The sequence below is a fragment of the Notamacropus eugenii genome, chromosome 1 (assembly GCF_028372415.1).
Source record: "Notamacropus eugenii isolate mMacEug1 chromosome 1, mMacEug1.pri_v2, whole genome shotgun sequence".
In the NCBI taxonomy this organism is placed as follows: domain Eukaryota; kingdom Metazoa; phylum Chordata; class Mammalia; order Diprotodontia; family Macropodidae; genus Notamacropus; species Notamacropus eugenii.
The window spans coordinates 2,284,853-2,302,644 of NC_092872.1; positions in this window are offsets into that span (position 1 = coordinate 2,284,853).

A 17,792-nucleotide genomic window follows, 5' to 3' on the forward strand; every position below is an offset into this window, starting at 1 on the left:
TTTGGGGCATCAGGCCTGAAAACACACTGAGCTTTTTCTCCACCTGGCCAGGTGACACAGATGAGCTCTACCCATTCTCACCTCTTCCAAAGCAGAGTTGAACAGACACTAAGAGAAGGGCCTTTCATGGTCACCCACATATCCCTGCCTGCAGCTGAGAGCTGAGTGGCGTGTGTGGTGAGTGTGCTTTTCTGATTCGACTCACCTTTCTGTTTTAAGGAAATTCATCCTTTTCACCACCATCACATGATAGGATAAAATTAATACCAAAATGGCTTGATTTTTTGAGCAAGAAATTGCGAGGAACTGGAGGATCTGAGGATTAACTTGAGAAGATTAAATATCAATCTGAAAACATGGAGCAGCTAAAGGTGCCACATAGGTTTGCCCAGGTGGGAAAGGGCATATATGCCTCCAGACTGGGAAAAGAAGTGACTTTAGGAGGCACTAAATGAATTCACCCAGGGAAGATGCCCCTGCACCTGCTCTTGGGTCTGTCCTGAAGCACCTGGGCACACAGTAGAAGGATGCACCTTCATTCCTCAGACTGCACTCCTGCATGAAGTGCATGCACACACACACACACACACACACACACACACACACACATATCCCTTTTGTGAGTTGTCTTCCCCATTAGGAATGTGAACACCTTGAGGGCAAGGATTATTTGTCTGCTTGTAATTCTGTATTCCTAGGATTTAGGACCCACAACTGGACACATAATAATTGTTTAATCAATAATTAATAATAAGAACTTAATAATTAACAAATACCTAACTAAATTATCGATTTGACTGATGACTTCTGTCTTCCCAATTGCTGCCCTCCCTAACAAGCTAAACAAACAATAATGGGACAGTCTAGAGCCCAGCCAGTGAATCCGTGGTAGCCAAAGACCTTTATGATGCTGTTGGGAGCTTCCAGGATACTATAAGGCTAGACTTGTCCCATCTCAACCCAGCCCCAGTGCTGAGTAGGCAGTTTTTTTAGACCTACCTCCTTGTATTAGACAAAGAACATTTATCCTCTCCCTTCCCCAAGCGCCAGAGCACAGTGTCCCTATTAATCCCACCTCCACCCATGCTAGGGGAGCTAGATTTTGAGGTAGATAGAGTCCTGAGCCTAGAATCCAGAAGATCTAACTAAGTTCAAATCCTATCTTAGACATTTACTAGCTGTGTGACCCTGGACAAATCACTTAACCTCTATCTGCTTCAGTTTCCTCCTCTGTAAAATGGGCTGGAGAAGGATAGCCATATCCTTCATAACCAGTCCAGTATCTTTGCCCAGAAAACCCCCAAAGGGGTCACAAACAGTCAGATGACTGAAGAACAACTAAATAACAAACAACTAACGTTGGGAGCGGAGAATCAAAGAAGACTAAAATCGAGTCCCTGCTCACAGGGATTTCCTAGTCTAGGAGGAGGAATCAGTTGTGGACAAATATAACAATAATATGAGGATGGCAGAGGGTAAATAGTACAAAAACTGGCAAAGGAGGGAAAAGTCACTCTCTGTTAGTGGATCAGGGAAGCTTTCCTACGAGCAGCACCTGAACTGAGTCTTGAGGAATGGGTAAGATTTCAACCAGGAAGCCATTTGGACATTCACATAGGGACCAGACCTGAAGCTCCAGGGAATGCAGGGGACTGGGGAGGAAACAGAGGCAGAAAGCTATAAGAGAGAAGACTCATAGTCCAGTTCAACAACCTTAATTTGGAGGCAGTGGGCTGTAGATAAAGCAGCAGACTGGAGGTCAAGAAGACCTAAGCTCAACCCCCATCTTTAACACAATAGCCTTATAACCCTGGGCAAGTAAATCAACTTCTCTGAGTCTCAGTTTTCTCATCTATAAAATTAGGAGGTTGGACTCAAATAACCTGTAGGGTTTCTTTCAGACTGACATCCATAGATCTATGATTAAAGGATGGGGCACCTTCAGTCATGTTGCTATGGAAACTAGTATGGCCCTAAGTAGGACTCCAGCTCTAGAGTATGGGAGAGGTGGAAAGAGATGGGGGTTGGGGGAGGGAGAGAGAGAGAGAGAGAGAGAGAAAAGAAGAAGAAGAAGAAGAAGAAGAAGAAGAAGAAGAAGAAGAAGAAGAAGAAGAAGAAGAAGAAGAAGAAGGAGAAGAAGAAGAAAGGGAGAAAGAGGGAAAGAAACAAGGGAAGAGAGAGGAAAAGGAGGGAGGAGGAGAGAAAGGGAAAGAGATAAAAGAAAGGAGAAAGTGAGAGCAGAGGAGAGAAAAAAGAAAGGGAGGGAGAGAGTGGGAGAAGAAAGAGAAATAGGGAAGAGAGGAGAGGAGAGAAAGAAAGAGAAAGGAGAAAGAGAGAAAAAAGAGAGGGAATAAAAGAGAAAAAGAAAATAGTTGGACTTTTTTTCTAGAAACAGGGAAATGACGCAGATAAATTTTCCAAAGATGCTTAAAATCATATCCACATTGCAGAGGGGAAAAAATATCATGAGCTCACAGAGCTGGAAAGGACCTTACAGGTCATCTGACTCAAGTCTGTCATTTTCTAGAGAAAGAAACTATGGGTCAGAAAAGTGAAAGACTTTGCCTAAGGTTGTTCTGGGAGTTAATCACAAAGCTCAGTCGTCTGACTCTGATCCTAAAGTTTTGTTCCTTACCCCACATGGCCTCATAGAATCATCGAATGTCAAGGCTGGAATGCCAGATGGCCAATCCATGCCTCAGCATCAATTCCCTCCACCAAATCCCCAAGATGTTGTCACCCATCCTCTAAAGAATTCCAGACACAGGGAAGTCATTACTTTAAAAGACAGCCCATTCCATTCTTGAATACTTCTGTTAGGGAGATTTTATTTCCAGCCTTTCTTTGACTTTGACAAACTTCTCCTACTACAAATAACGATTTGAAATCTGACTGCCAATAACTTTCTACTTGACACTGAACAAATCCCTTCTCCTCCCTGAGCCTCAGTTTTTACTCTGCAAAATGAATAGGTAAGATTCAGTGATTTCTGAGGTCTTTTCCAGCTCTGGAATTGTATGTTCTATCTGTGTTGTTATACTGAATAAAAGCTTAGCCCTAGGGGGAGAAAAGTCAAAGTTATACCTTCTTAGCTTCTTTGCAGAGGTGGGGGACTATGGGTATGGAACATTATTAGCAACGTCAGGCTCTGTTGATGTGCTGGGGCTTTTGCTGAACTCATTTTTCTTTCTCTCTCTTTTTAAAAATTTCTTCACAAGGGAAGGTTTGCTGGTTACCAGAGAGGTTAGGGATACATTCAGAAATGAAGGAATGTTTCCAGTAACAAAAGATCTCATTTATTTTTATTAAATTTCAAAGGCATTTATTTTGAATTAAGGAATTCAATCATCTATATTTTAGGATCCTTTTCAGCTCTGTCATGTTATCCTTTAAGGCACCTTGCAGTTCTCATGTTCCATAAATACCCTCCTCCCTCTTCTCTCTCCTGCCTTCTGAACTGCCCCCCATCCAAGCCTTGCCAGTCCCTGAACACCCCGCCCCGTCATCTTTCCTGTCACCAAGCTGCCTTTGCTCCACCTTCCTCCCATCTTCTTACTTTTCCATTTTTTCATTAATTCTCTTCCTTCCTCTTTCATTCTTTCCTTTTCTACTAGTCCTTTATTTTATTTTATTTTATTTCTTTTTTATTTCTTTTATTTATTTGTAAAAACCAAACAAACAAAAACCCTATATTAGAAGGGAAGTACTTCATCGGGGAAACAGTTCTTGCAGCAAGTTTCTCAGAAGCATGTCTTATTTCCTAGATAAGTGCGCTATGTACATATAAGGATGAATCTGGACTACCTGACATCCCAGGCATTTTGGAACCAAGCTTGTTTCTCCCATTCTCTTGTTCCCCTCCCCCATTCCATAAAATTATATTTAAAGGCCTGCTGCCTATGCTCTGCCTCCTATATGGAGTAGAGCCCATGGGGGCTCTGCCTCATAGAGAGCAGACCCACTTGGCTACATCACCCTAATAAATGCCTTTCTTTAACTTGGAGGTTGTCCAAATGAATTCTTTCAGAACAATAGGAACCACACATCTACTCCTCATCATTTCAAAGGCACCTCAACATTCTTGAGGTGCCCCCTGAACTCATCACCATGGCACAAACAAAGTGCCCCCCAAATTCCTGGAAGTAGTGTAGCAAGCTGAGGTTCCTTGCAGAACCCAGCAGTAACTGGACTACAGTTGCCAAGACAACTGGGACTTTCATTTCCCCATACCTTTGTTTCCTCACAATCCAGGCTTTTGTGACTAGTCATAATGGCATGAGAAAGGGGGGTGGGGTAGGGAGATCAGGGTTTTGAGCTTTTCAAGTTCCACTGCAGGAATGTCACTGATATCTGGGAGAGTGGGTTTGGGTTTTCTGTGTTGGTTTTTTTTGGGGGGAGGGTCAAGTTCAGAGTCTCAATTTCTATAGTCTGAAATCAGAGGCCAAGTGAGATAGCAGGTTCAAATACAGCCAGAAGGAGCCCAGTCTTCCTTGTTCATCTGACCACCAAGCCCAGCCCTACCCATTTCTTACTCTCAAGTCCACCTTTCACCCACCCAGTGCCCTTGTCCCAAACTGGTCAGGTCTGTTGCTCCAGTGAAAATAGAGGGCGAAATGTCACTATCTTTGAGGGAAGTATTTTCCTCAGGACCTGCCTCAGTAGATGTGCAGGTGGGGAAGAGAGCTCACTGTCTAGGGTGCAGCTACCAACACTGGTCCCCTGCCTGCTAGGGTTCAATAGTCCAAAGAAAGTCTCTCTTTGTGTCTTGCCTCAGTCACTTTTTTCCTGGGATCTTGAACCTACATAATGTCAGAGAAAGAAGTCACTTCAGAAACCAATGAATCCAACCTTTACTTTTACAGATGGGTGATAATATTTAATATAAATTTTCGGACTTTAATAAGGGCCAAAGCTTTAATTAAGAAGAGCCTGGACCTAATAGTCTCTGAAGTAAACTCAGAGAATGCCTCTTTCTATGTCAACAAAGTCACATGGGGCTGATTTAGCATTCCTTATGAGACCTTTAACCCAAGACACTTTCTTGAATAATGGGACATTTTCCATATCTTAATATTTGTAGACATATACTATGTTATGGCATGTTAATGGTAAGGAAAACACAGACGTCTTGGGTGGTAATTTCTGTTTGAAACTTTGTTAAACTTATTGTATTTACAACCTATGCAATTAAGAAATTCCTCTTGATAATATTTAATATAAATTTTAGACTTTAATAAGGGCCAAAGTTTGAATTAAGAAGAGCCTGAACCTAATAGTCCCCTTTGTTTAACTTAGAGGATGCCTTTTGATGTCAAGCAAATGGGACTTCCTTATCAGACCCTTCTTCTAGCATCCTAGTGATAAGAGAAAAACACAGATACCTTGAGTTGTAACTTCAGCTTTGTCAACTCTGTTAAGATACCACAACTTCAAAGTCCTGTTTAGGACAGGATGTCTGTAATCTGGGTCATGGGACTTTTTCCTTATCTTAAATCACAAAGGCATGCTACGGAAAGAAGATGCCCATAGCTTGGGATCATAAAACCCAACTGATGCTACTTTGTTTTCAGTGTGTTTATCTAAGAGAACTCCTTTCTCACGGCAAAATGTATATAAGCCAGAAGATTTCTGTACTGGGTAGCCAGAACATCCTTCTGGCTCCATAATGCATTATGTTACCGTTGTCTTTAATAGGGAATTGATTAATTAATTAATTAAATCATAAAATGTATGCATTTAGCCTGTTGCCTTTCCTTTAACAAAGTTTTCAGGACAACACTCTCTAATGGTCTAGTTAATCACTCATGGAGACCATAAATCTGAAGGACACAGAACACCTTCTTTGTCCTATAACAGATTTAAACCTGGCTATTTTTTGTATCAGCAGTCAGATAATGTCTGACTCCATAGTACTATGTAACCTGAACTTTAAGGGGAATGAATTAAATAAACATATGCATTTAGCCTGTTGCCTTTTCTTTTTGCTTTCAGGTCAACAAGGGTAACCCACACACCTTAAACCCACCTGTGAGTTAGGGAAATGTCTACCCCCAAGGACGTGAAGATGCTCCCCGGTGGAATGGGAAGCTGAGAACAATTTGTTCCAAGGGCCATGAAGGTGACTGAAGCAGGCACTGTGGATCAGCCATCTAAGATGCCAAGGTCATTCGCTGCATCCTGGGCCCTCACCTCCCCCTGGACTTGGATGAGTCTGGAAGAAAGAGTGAGGCTGATGTCTTTGTGCTACTCTAAAGGACTTCAGTCCAATGTATAGGCAAGTCAAGACATCAGCCCAGGATGCCATTGATCCAATTTGAAAACAAAGAATGAACAACAATCCAGTAAGCTGAGATCTAGCTGTAACACACCTGAACAAAGCTAACCAAAGATATAAAGAAACTGAGTCAGAAAGCCTGAGGTTCTAGGGCCCTGAGTCAGTCTTTGGGTCTCATTTTACTCATCTGTAAAATGAGGGGGTTAGACTACACAGTCTGAGCTTCATTCCAAGATTCTGATGATCGCTGCTTCTATCAGACTGCATTACCAACAAGAGGGAGAAGGTGGCACCACTGTCTTCTTTCCTTATCAGACACCTAGGTGTGTCTAGCTAGACAAAAGACACAGGTGGGATAAATTATTGAGTTGAGCTCCCCTCCCTGGAAGTCTTTAGTCGTAAACTAGCTAATTTAACAGCTACCCAGAGTCCCATCTGGACAAACCAGTATTTCCAATGAGTAAGCCCCAAAGCAAAACCTCACAAAAAGTGTATTTATACACTTTTCAGACCCAGAGAGCATCACAACCCTAGAGAACCAGAGACTCTTTAGAAATTAACAAAAGGTGTGGACCTTGCTACAAAACAAATCTCCCCTAATCAAGCTTCCCTTAATGGGCAGGCCCATTAATGGGTGGGGAAGATCTTTAACTCTCATTAACATAATTAACATTACAACTGGAAAGCTGAGTTCATCTCAGTCTTGAAGGTAGTTGGGAAAGGGTTGGGGGAGAAGAGAATATTCATTCCCAATGGAAGAGGGGGACCATGGCCAGGAATGGACCTGGACCAGGTAACCAGTCTGCTTAGAACAGAAGGTATGAATGGGCAAGGGGTCAGGGGAGGAATTAAGATGAAGTAATGCACATAAAGGGCTCTGCAAACCCTGAAAATATATATGTGTATATATGGGTATGTACTTGTAAAATTCTGGTTATCCTAAATTTGGCAGACTTTAAAGAATTGTAGAAATGTTAGCAATGGTTACGTCATCATCATAATTGTGATGGGAGGCTGGATCAGATATTTCAATGGAGCCCCGAAAGCCAGACTGAACATTGTGGGAGTCATCTATTTTCTCTGGACCTCAGTTTCCTCATCCATAAACTGAGAGTGATCATCTTGACATTCTCTACCTTTCAGGGAAGTTGGGAGGACCAAATAGGAGAGCGTAAAGAGGCATAATATTGGAAAAAAAACAATGGAATTGGAATCAGGAGACTAAGTTTTGAGTCCTGGTTCCAACATTCACTAAACCTGTAACTGTCAGCAAATAACTACCTCTCTCTAGGACTCAGTTTCTTTCTCTGTTAAATAACGTTGAAAGGAAAATTCTTCATTTGGATTTTCATCTTGATTAATGAGGCAAAATTTAGAACAAAGAGAATTAAAAGGATTTTATTAAAGGTAAGTCAAATGGATGAGTTATCATTGGAAATCCGCAATGGCTGCAAGGTGCGGCCAGCTTTAAAGGTAACCTTAAGACAATTCAGATAGGTCCAATTAGCAAAAGAGAGTGAGCCCTTGCATCTCAGTTCCTCTCCAAGGTAGCAAGAACTTGACAATTTGCAGGTAGGGGGTGATGTGGACACAAAGGGGCCCTAAAGGTTGAGTTGCCCTTTTCCTGGTTTATCCTCTAAAGGTGCCCTAAAGGCTCTTGATTCCAAGGTGCCCTAAGGGTTGAGTTGCTCTTTCCCTGGGCCGAAAGTCTCCCCTTATCTTGAAATACCACAAAACTTTCCCTCATCCTGGACCATAAAGTTCCACGTCTCCCCCCATCCTGAGTCATGACATTCCCTTCTCTCTCTAATCTTGTGTTCTTATCCTGTGTACCTTAACTTGCAAGACTTATCTTGTCCCTTAATCTCCAACCACCATAAGAAACCCTAAAATCATCCTATACTTATTCTCCTATATCAGTGCCTTTATTTAGCTCCGTGCTAAATCTCAGGCTTGCTGCTTTCGCATCAATAAATCTCCCAATAGCCACAGAAAAGGTCTAAGTGAGTTCTTTCACATCTGAACCAGCTCTAACAATTCTAAACCTCATCAGGGGCATGTGGCAAAAAGTAGGTGATGCAAAAAGCTGCATACTCGGTATCTCCTTCACCATCAAAGCCTCCCCCAACACTGCTTGATAAGCAAGGCTGGGAACGATGGGTAACTGAGTCAACATAACTTTCATTAATTAGGATGGTAATACTACATTACCTTTGAAGAAAGTGTCCTTTTTTCTTTTAAGTAGCATTTCATTTTTTCCAGTTACATCTAAAGACAATTTTTAACATTCATTTTTAAAATAAAATTTTGAGTGAAATCTTATAGAAATGAATGTTGAAAACTTTAAAAATGAATTAATATTTTAATAAGTACAATAAAATAAAATTTTGAGTTCCACATTTTCTCCCTTCTTCCTCTACCTAAGATGATAAGAATTTGGTATAGGTTATATATCTGCAAGCATGGAAAACATTTCCTTAATAGTTGTGTTGTATAAGAAGAAACAGAACAAAAGGGGAAAAAAACTATGCCAAAAATAATGTGGAAAACAGTATGTTTCCATCTGCATTCAGACACCCTCAGTTCTTTCTCCGGATGTGGACAGCATTTTCCATCAGAAGTGAATGTGTCCTTTTTACATCTTAGAGCCATATGTGAATGAAAACAAAGAGCTGGGTCACTCTTCCTCTCTGGGGCTGTTTCCTCACTTATAAAATAAGGAGATCAGACCAGTTCACCAGTTCTAAATTCTATCATTCTTGGGAAACCCTTCTTCTCTTGTTTCTCAGCCCTATTAAGCCCCAAAGAGGGGCCAGAGGTTGATCTGAAGTACAGGTAATTCAGTGGCCTCTCCAGTACAATAAAGAATTTCAAGGGGACAAAGTAATTAAATATAAACAACCCTTAAGCCAGGATGAGCATCCTTGTTACCTAGATTCTCCCCAAGAGACAGAGAAGTCATCATCTTTTCTAGAAACCTGTCTCCTCCAGGGACTGACTAGTGTGTTTTCATCCTTCGTGGCCAAAGACCACGTCATCAGAGAAATAAAGACATGACTTACACTTGACTTTGTTTTGAGTGAGGGAGGGCTGTGCAGGTCACCAGCCTCACTTCTCCTCCAGAGCCATCTGAATCCAGTTACCAGATATTCATCAGGATGACTGGAGATGACCCAGGATGAGGCAATTGGGGTTAAGTGACTTGCCCAAGGTCACACAGCTAATGAGTGTCAAGTGTCTGAGGTGAGATTTGAACTCAGGTTCTCCTGACTCCTACACTGGTGCTCTATCCATTGTACCACCTAGCTGCTCCAACTGGCTAGTTGCACACAACAGGAAGAGGAAGATCTCATCTAGATTAGTTATTGTATAATTGTAAATTGATTTTAATTCAATTTTTAAGACAATCAAACTGGCTCAGGTTAAATACTTTCCCTCACCAACAAAGTTCAAACTCCTTTTGTCATTGGAATTCCACCCTCCACCTACACCCCAGAGAAACTTGCTTAAAGGTCAAACTTTTATCTTCTAATTACCTCCACTCTGGACTCTGATTCTATTTCTAATTGAGTCTCCACCCTTGTATTGTCCCCTTTTTTATCCTCATTCACTACCCACTAATCCTGAACGTTAGTTCCTTTGTAATCTCACCCTCTACTCACTCAACTCAAATTCAAGTTGATTAAACCAAAGCAGCTGCAGCACTGCTCCTATTGTCTGCAGCCTAATCCTACTATCTGAGGACTGTTTCCCTCTTCTGAACTGGGAGGAACTGAGTCATCCCACTTCCCTATTAAAATGTGGACCCAGCTGGGAGAGTCTTACCTTTCCTTACGTAGGGAAATCCAAATGACTTACCGTCAGACCCCTCAGAAGGAAGTGAGGTCAGCCCTCACTCTGGGTCACTGGCTTAACTGAAATTGCCAGTTTGACCTACTGTCTTAAGTCACCTGAGGCTCCAAGAAACTGTACCATGTGCAGTAGCCCAGGTGAAACTATCTTGGAGATGGGCTAAACCAGATTGAGTAACCTGTAGATGTGAAACCCATTGATAAGTAAGGAGAATGTCTATTGAAATCATGTGAAGACTTCCCACCCCACCCCCCCCACAAAGAATGGGCTATGAGAACAGTTTGTTCCAATGGCCAGCCATAAAGGTGACCGAAGCAGACCCTGTAGGGTGCTTATAGCCCAAGCTCTTGGACTCCACCCAATGTCAGATGGTGGAGACACCAAGGTCATTTACTGCATCCTGGGCCATCACCAGTTATTTTGAATTTTGTTTTGCCATTAAACTTTGATGACTCTAGAAGAGAGAATGACAACTTTGGGCAACTCTGCATCACTTGAATCCAATTCTTGCACAAGTCAAGACACCACACGTGATGTCACTGGGAAAGACAAACAACAACCCATCACTGTTTACAAACTGATTTTGCTCTGAGATATGCGCCTCAGTTTACATTAATTTTCTAATACAACATTCTGAGCACTGTGATTATTCATTGACTCATTTATTAAGTTCCTTCAAGACAGGGACTGCCTTCATTTTCTATTTGGTCCCTAGTATATAGGGCAGCACTTGGCATGTAATATTGTACAATGGTCGATAAATGCCTTTCATTCATTCACCTAGATTTTCAGGCATTTTATATCTCTCCCCCTCATGCATTCTATATTCCAGCTCTTTCCTATATAAGACATCCCATCTTTTTCCTCTGTATTTGTGAAGAGGTTTTGAGAGGTTCAGGGACCCCTCAAGGATTGAAATACAGGAGAGGGTCATCTGGAATGAATTCATGGACTCTCACACATTCTTTAAGTCAGGTTGGTAAAGGTTTATTGTAACACCAATATGGCAGACAGAGATCCTCAAGGAACTTGCAACTTTACAGGAATGAAAAGCTTATATAGGAAAAGTAATGAATTATCTGGCAGATATGCTAATTAGGTGATAACATACAACCTTAGTTAAAAGCATCAATCACTATTGGAAACTAGGGGAAGGGGTTCCTAAGGGGTGTATTTTTGGTCAGTTATGTCTCTAGCAAGTTAACTTCAGGAATTGACATCCATAGCCTCACCTCTGGATTGTATACAATAACTGTGGGAATCAATACATGATAATTCTGCTGGTACAAGATAGTCCTGTTCGTACAAGGGAAATTCTACATAAGTCAGCTTGTTCTTGTAACAGGAACAGATAGTTTGCCTCATTGGGGCCCACTCATGAGTTATTGTTAGGCTTAGCGTCCTTGGGCTTCGGAGAAAACTGTCAGGGATAGTGTTTTGAGTCTAGGGAGAAATGTGATCTTGAAAGTGGGGTCCAAGCACAAGCACCCAAGCGCCCCATCATTTGTACGTGTCTGGAACTGCCCAGTGTGTTCATCTAATTCCTAACTTCCTTTAAAAACCCACTCTGATGCCACCTCCAACAAATCTCCCCAACTGCTAGTGATTATTCCCTTTTGAAATGACTTTGCATCTCCTTGTCTGAGCACATGCTATAGAATGCCCATAGCAGTATAAAAGCTCAGTGAAGGCAGGGACTGGTTCATTTCTGTCTTTGTAACTCCATCACCCAGGAAAGTGCTTCCATGTAGTAGGAGCTTAATTGTTTGTTGAACTGAATTTTCTCCATTTGCCTTTCTTTTTCTCAGTCATGTCTGTCTCTCCATTTCTCCTCTTTTTTTGTTTCTATGTCCATTTTTTGTCTCTGAATCTCATTGTCTCTGTTGAGAGGAAGAGAGTTGTTCTCCTGGCCTCCTTTATTCAATTGTTTACCAGTCACAGGTGGGAGGCCCTGGAGTTGCTTCTCAAGATTTTTCCAGATTTCAATTGTCCCTCTGCTTTTCTCTTGGTTCTGATGGGATAACAGTCCAAGTCAAGACCTTTGCTCCTTAACCTAAAAAAATTTGGGTCCCATTTGTTTATGGGCCCTGGAAACTCTCCTCTGAACTTTCCCCTGAACTCTCCTTGAATTTTCCCACTTGGCCAAGTCTCTGGGGTTCACCTGAGGCATCTACCCATCCCAGTAATCCTCTCAACTGGCCTTTCATTGTAGCCTATGTCCAATCTCCCAATTCTGTTACCCCCTAATCTAGCCCAGCCCTTCACTATTTGTTAACCTCCAGATCACCTCCAGCTACTTCCCACCCTTGATACCATCTAGACCCCATTCTCCCTCGGCCATATGGTTCATGTCCCTGGCATTCCCTGCCCTTCTCTGTTACCTGCCAGTCACCCTAGACTACTTGGCCACTCTTAGATCCTTCTCACAGTTTTTCTTTATATAAGATCCATCTTGCCTCCATTAAGGTGCTCAGATTCCTTAAGAATCTAGCCAATAGTTCAGCTTCAGTCTGGCCAATATTTTGGATTTTTAGAGTCATACCCACCCTCTATCTGTGTTATAATAAACCTTGTCTTTGGCTGAAAGAAGGCCTGGGTCAAATTCATTTGGACAGAACCCTCATGTCATTTTTTTGGAGTTTCAGGATCCCAAACCTCAATAATTCCTCTACTCTCTCTTCTGTTTCTGGGTGCTGGGGCTACAGCATCCATGTCCCCAAAGCCCAAAGATCACTCAAGGGTGAGAGAGGTGGCCCCATCATGAACACCCTTACTTCTTTACATAAAAATCCTAGCAAAACAGAATCTGCTAATAAATGCAGACTTCTCTTCCTCGGGAGAAAGTGTAGAAACAGCAAAGCCTGATCAAACAGAAAAAGAGATCGTCAGAGTTAGAAGGGACTCCACAGAGATTATTGAAGATTCCGCGTTTTACAGAGGGAAATTGAGACCCAGAAATGAGACAGGGCTTTGTCCAAGGTCACCCAGCAAATTTCTGGCAGAGAAGAATTAGAACCCAAGTATCCTGATCACCAGAGCTCTCTTTCTCCTATTTCCCCCCACACAAACACACACTGTGTACTCCTCTCCCTATGGTCCCTTCCCTAATAGAATCTAGCTACAGCTGAGCTAGGTCTCATGAACCATTTTGGGGCCCCCTATCACCTGAAAAGGCCTAAAACCTGAATTAGCCAATCAGGAGAAATATATTTTTGGCCCACTCTGAGTTTAACCTACCATAATGCTTTGCATGCCATGGCATAACAGACATACTTTGCTTTGCTCTTTGAGTGAACCCCAAATGCCACTTCTTGTGTCAGCAACCTCAAGGCCAGATGAAGCTAACCGGGAACATTCTTCTGTTTATGACTAGCAAGGACAAGGTGTCTTGAACTGGATACCATCTAGAATAATGGGACTTTATTTATATGTTTCTTCTGTTATATCATGTCATGTTAATGATGAAAGAAACACAGATATCCTAGATCTATAATTTCAATTGACACCTTGACATTCTCTTATCTTACTGTACTTACAACCTATCCTATTAAGAAATTCCTTTATCATATTATGGTTAGCACAGATAAAGACTATAATTTTGGTTGGTAACAGGCATCCTGAGTTGGGATTGCTCTAAGTGTATAAAGGGACTCCTTCACCTTGTTCACCTCTGTCACCCTCCATACTATAGTTTGTTCTAAGAAAGAGACAAACAAATTAGATTGTGTGTCCACGTTTTAATTTCTCTTAAGCTGGTGACATGCATTACGTGGGAATTACAGTCCAGAACTCGCTCAATTTGGAGACTGGGGGTACAGAGTTATATGCCCTTTGAAGAGTAGGTGTTCCCAAGGGATGACAATCAACTCTGACTGGTCAACACACTGGGAGGTGAGCTATATTAAAATGAGGGTCTTGGGCTATGTAATTTAGGTCCTTTAATCCTGGTCAAAGAGAGACATCCATTTACATATCTCCTGTCTTGACAATAGGGAGGAATCAACATTCTCCCAGACCTGTGAGGGCAACACAATGAGCAGGAATAAAGCCATTACATTAGATGAAGGTGGATGGAGGAAGCTCTGAGTCTCTAAGAAAATGATTACTAAGAAAAATCTTTTTTCACACTTCTGAGTTCAGAATCATTTTCTGACTCCATCATGCATGATTCTCTGGCTTAATGAGAATAAATAAGCATGTTATAGCACACATACACCCTGCTTCTGTTTGGTACCTATTTAAACCTTTGGTAAGGTGAACCCCATTCTGTTTGTTCCTGAGCAAACCTTTGGTAAGGGGGTGTATATAAGGTGAATTTTTGTTATTTTTTCGTAGAGCTTAGGTTCCCAGGTTCCATGGTCATAACAATCTCTAGTTCCAAGGCTTATGACTTATAAACATCTCCACCATGCTTGCACAGTGTTATATAATGATAAATAATACGAACATTTGTGCTTAAATTGTAAGTATCCACTGTGACTGAACAGTGAGGTAATGTAAACAGTGAGGCTATTTCTGGCAATATGCCTTCTTTTTCTGTTGCCCTGTAAATCAAGTGGGTACTGATCAGTAAGTGGGGAACCCACAGTGTAACGCTGTGTGTGCCGCAACCAGCCCCCACTGAAGTTTGAAGGGATTTAGGGGAAGTGCACAAGCTGGAAGGCTGTGCCTATCTTGACTGACCCCATAGAAACAGGGGGGTAGTTGGCCCCCTTTTCACTGGCTCCTTCGAGAAGGGTGATTAGGGAATGCTGTAGGAGTTAGTACTCCCATTGTCAGCAACTCCCTTTAGAGAAGGTTAGACTAGAATAAAGTAAGCTGGCCTATTTAGTTCCTTATTGTGACTCCATTGCCATCCTCCTGTCTGCCCAGATCAATCGTGAACCTGTGCTAGTGCTGGAACACCTGCTAGCAGACCTCCCGTGTGTGTTCTCCTGTCTAACGATAGGCATAGTTAAAGGTTGGAGTCCAAAAACTCTCCAGTGCCTCCTGTGAAACTAAGGGACCCCACTCTGTTTGTTCTTCGGGCTAACCTTTTGTTAAGGAGGAAGCTGATTCTTTGTGTTTCTTTAGACCAAACCTTTGGTAAATAATTGAGTCTCCATGTTTCATCTTTCCTACCTCTCCCTAGACTGTTTACTGAAGGCAGAAATGAGCCAATCTTCCCCTGAGGCCACTGGCTAATCCTGGTCCCTCTTGATTCACTTTCAGCCTTGGCATCCTAGATGTCTGGGACCCTACAAACAGGCCTGACAACAAATGTCCTCTGGAAACCAAAGGGTCAGGCCCAGAAGGTCCTGGTCCTATAGGCAGCTGGGCCCGAAGCACATGAGACCCTGGGCAGGATCTTGCCAATTTTTCTTCGTCCTAATAAGTCTGCATCCCCCCTGCCCTGAAGCTACTGTTTTCTCTCCGTCACATCTTTCCCCACCCAAAACACCTTAGTCTGAAAAGCTGGGACCCAACAGCCTGGGCCTCTGGTAGGGAACCCAGTCTGGAAAATGCAGTTATGGCAATCAGCAGCCAAGGACCAAAAGCCTTAAATCTGCACCGGGAATTAATTGACTTAATTAGCTCTTAATGAGTTACACTTGGTCTAGAAGGCCTATTTTTACTTAATTAACTCCTACTGTTCTTGATAAAGAATGATGGGTAGTGGACGCCTCTGATAAAGGAAAGGAGAGGCTGAAGGTGCTGCCGGGTTAGGAATCCCAAGCCAGCCTTTCTCAGGGCTCCTGACTCTTAGCCCCTTAGTCTGGGCAGGAGAAGAGGGCTGTAGAAGGACATAAACACCCTTGAGGGAAGCGTTGCTATCCCTACCCTTGGGTAGAGTCATGACTTAGACCAGGCTCAATGCAGCAGGTGTGACCCCAGCTATAAACTCAACACTGGCATGAGTACAGGATGGGGAGCTGGAGGCTTTTAGAAGAGAGGGTGATGGATAGATTTGTTGAGTAGTGTTCAGAAATGAATGTTATCATAACATCAAAAGACAGCAATAGAACTTGGAAGAAATTAAAAGTGAATATTTGTCCTTGAGGCCCGTCTCGAATAAACAAAGCCAAACCTGGTGGTTTTGAACAATGTCTAGTAGGTTACGTCGGACACTTTCATCTGACATTTGTCTCTCTCCTAAGAGCTGACGGATCTGGGTCCTAATGAGTCCTGTCTCTACTGGTGCAGCTAATTGTTTGGCCTTGGGCAAGTCCTTTCCCCTTGCCTTCACAGTCTGTACAATGGGGCTAAGAACAGCTGTCTTCCTCCCATGGGGTTTGTTTGTGCAGATCAAGTATAAAACTGGAAAGAAAAAAGCTTTGCAAAACTGGTCAGCTTTGAGGGATTGTTATTCAGACTCTGAAGGTGAACCAAAGGAAGCCTGGGAGACCTTCCCCCTCCCCCAGCTCCTGCATGCTTGGGTTAAAATAGCTAGGACCTGTGAACAGAATCACTGCCAAGTCCATTCCTGTTGGAGACTTCCCAAGGAGATCTCCAAGTTCACCTGAAAACTAGATTTTGTCAGGCTTAGATGGAGAGCAAACTGATCGGTCCTGAGTTGAGATAAGAAGCTGTCAAGTATTTATTAAGCTCCTACTATGTGCCAGGTAGTGGATAGAGTGCCAGACCTAGAGTCAAGAAGATCTGAATTCAGATCCAGCCTCAGACATTGTGTGACCCTGGGCAAATCACTGAATTCTTGTTTGCTTCACTCCCTCATCTGTAAAATGAGGACACACTGGAGAAGAAAATGGTCAAAACCACTCCAGTATCTTTGCCAAGAAAACCCCACAGACAAAAATCAAATATGACTGAACAATAACATGTGCCAAGTGCTGTGCTAGCTTGGTGCTGAAAATACAAATATAAGAGCCAGCTAATCCTTGTCCTCAGGAATCTACTAAAGGGATACAATTTGCTTCAGAAATAATTAATTACAGGACATGTTGTTGTTGATCATTTATGTCCTACTCTTTGTGACCTAATTGGGGTTTTCTTGGCAAAGACACTGGAGTGATTTGCCATTTCCTTCTCCAGCTCATTTTACAGATGAGAAACTGAGGCTAACAAGGTTAAGTGAATCATTTGAGAGGTCATGAACAACCTCCATGGGCCTCAGTTTCCTCATCTGTAAAATGAGGAGACTGGACTTACATGGTCTCTGAAGACCCTTCTAGCTCTTGACCTGTATAGTCACCTGCCACTCCCACCCCCCCAAACCCCGTCACCCTCTAAATGACCAGACTCAAGTCTCAGGAAGGCAAGGGATCAGCCCAAGATCCTAAGGACTAAGTATCAGAGCCAGAATTACCCAAAGATGCCTGAGAGGACTATCAAGAATCTGAGCTCTCCCTTCTTTCTCTTTAGATAGCTTGATCTTTATTTAACACATTCCCATCCCTTCCCTCTCCCAAGGAGGGAGAGCTACGGCTTCCCCCAGCCTCCTGTGCCCCTGGCTGATGTGCAAACCAGACTGAACCTAGTGTAGGAGAGGAGAGTAGCACATGGGCTCAGGACACATGTGCAGCCACCTCCTGTTTCCATGACGACACTTTCCCTTTGCTTTTGCTTGGATGCTTTGAGGACTGTACTCTAAAGAAAAGTCACTATATCAAAACAATTTGATTCCATCCACTGGGAAGGGTAGGGATGGGCAGATGATGGGGGAAGG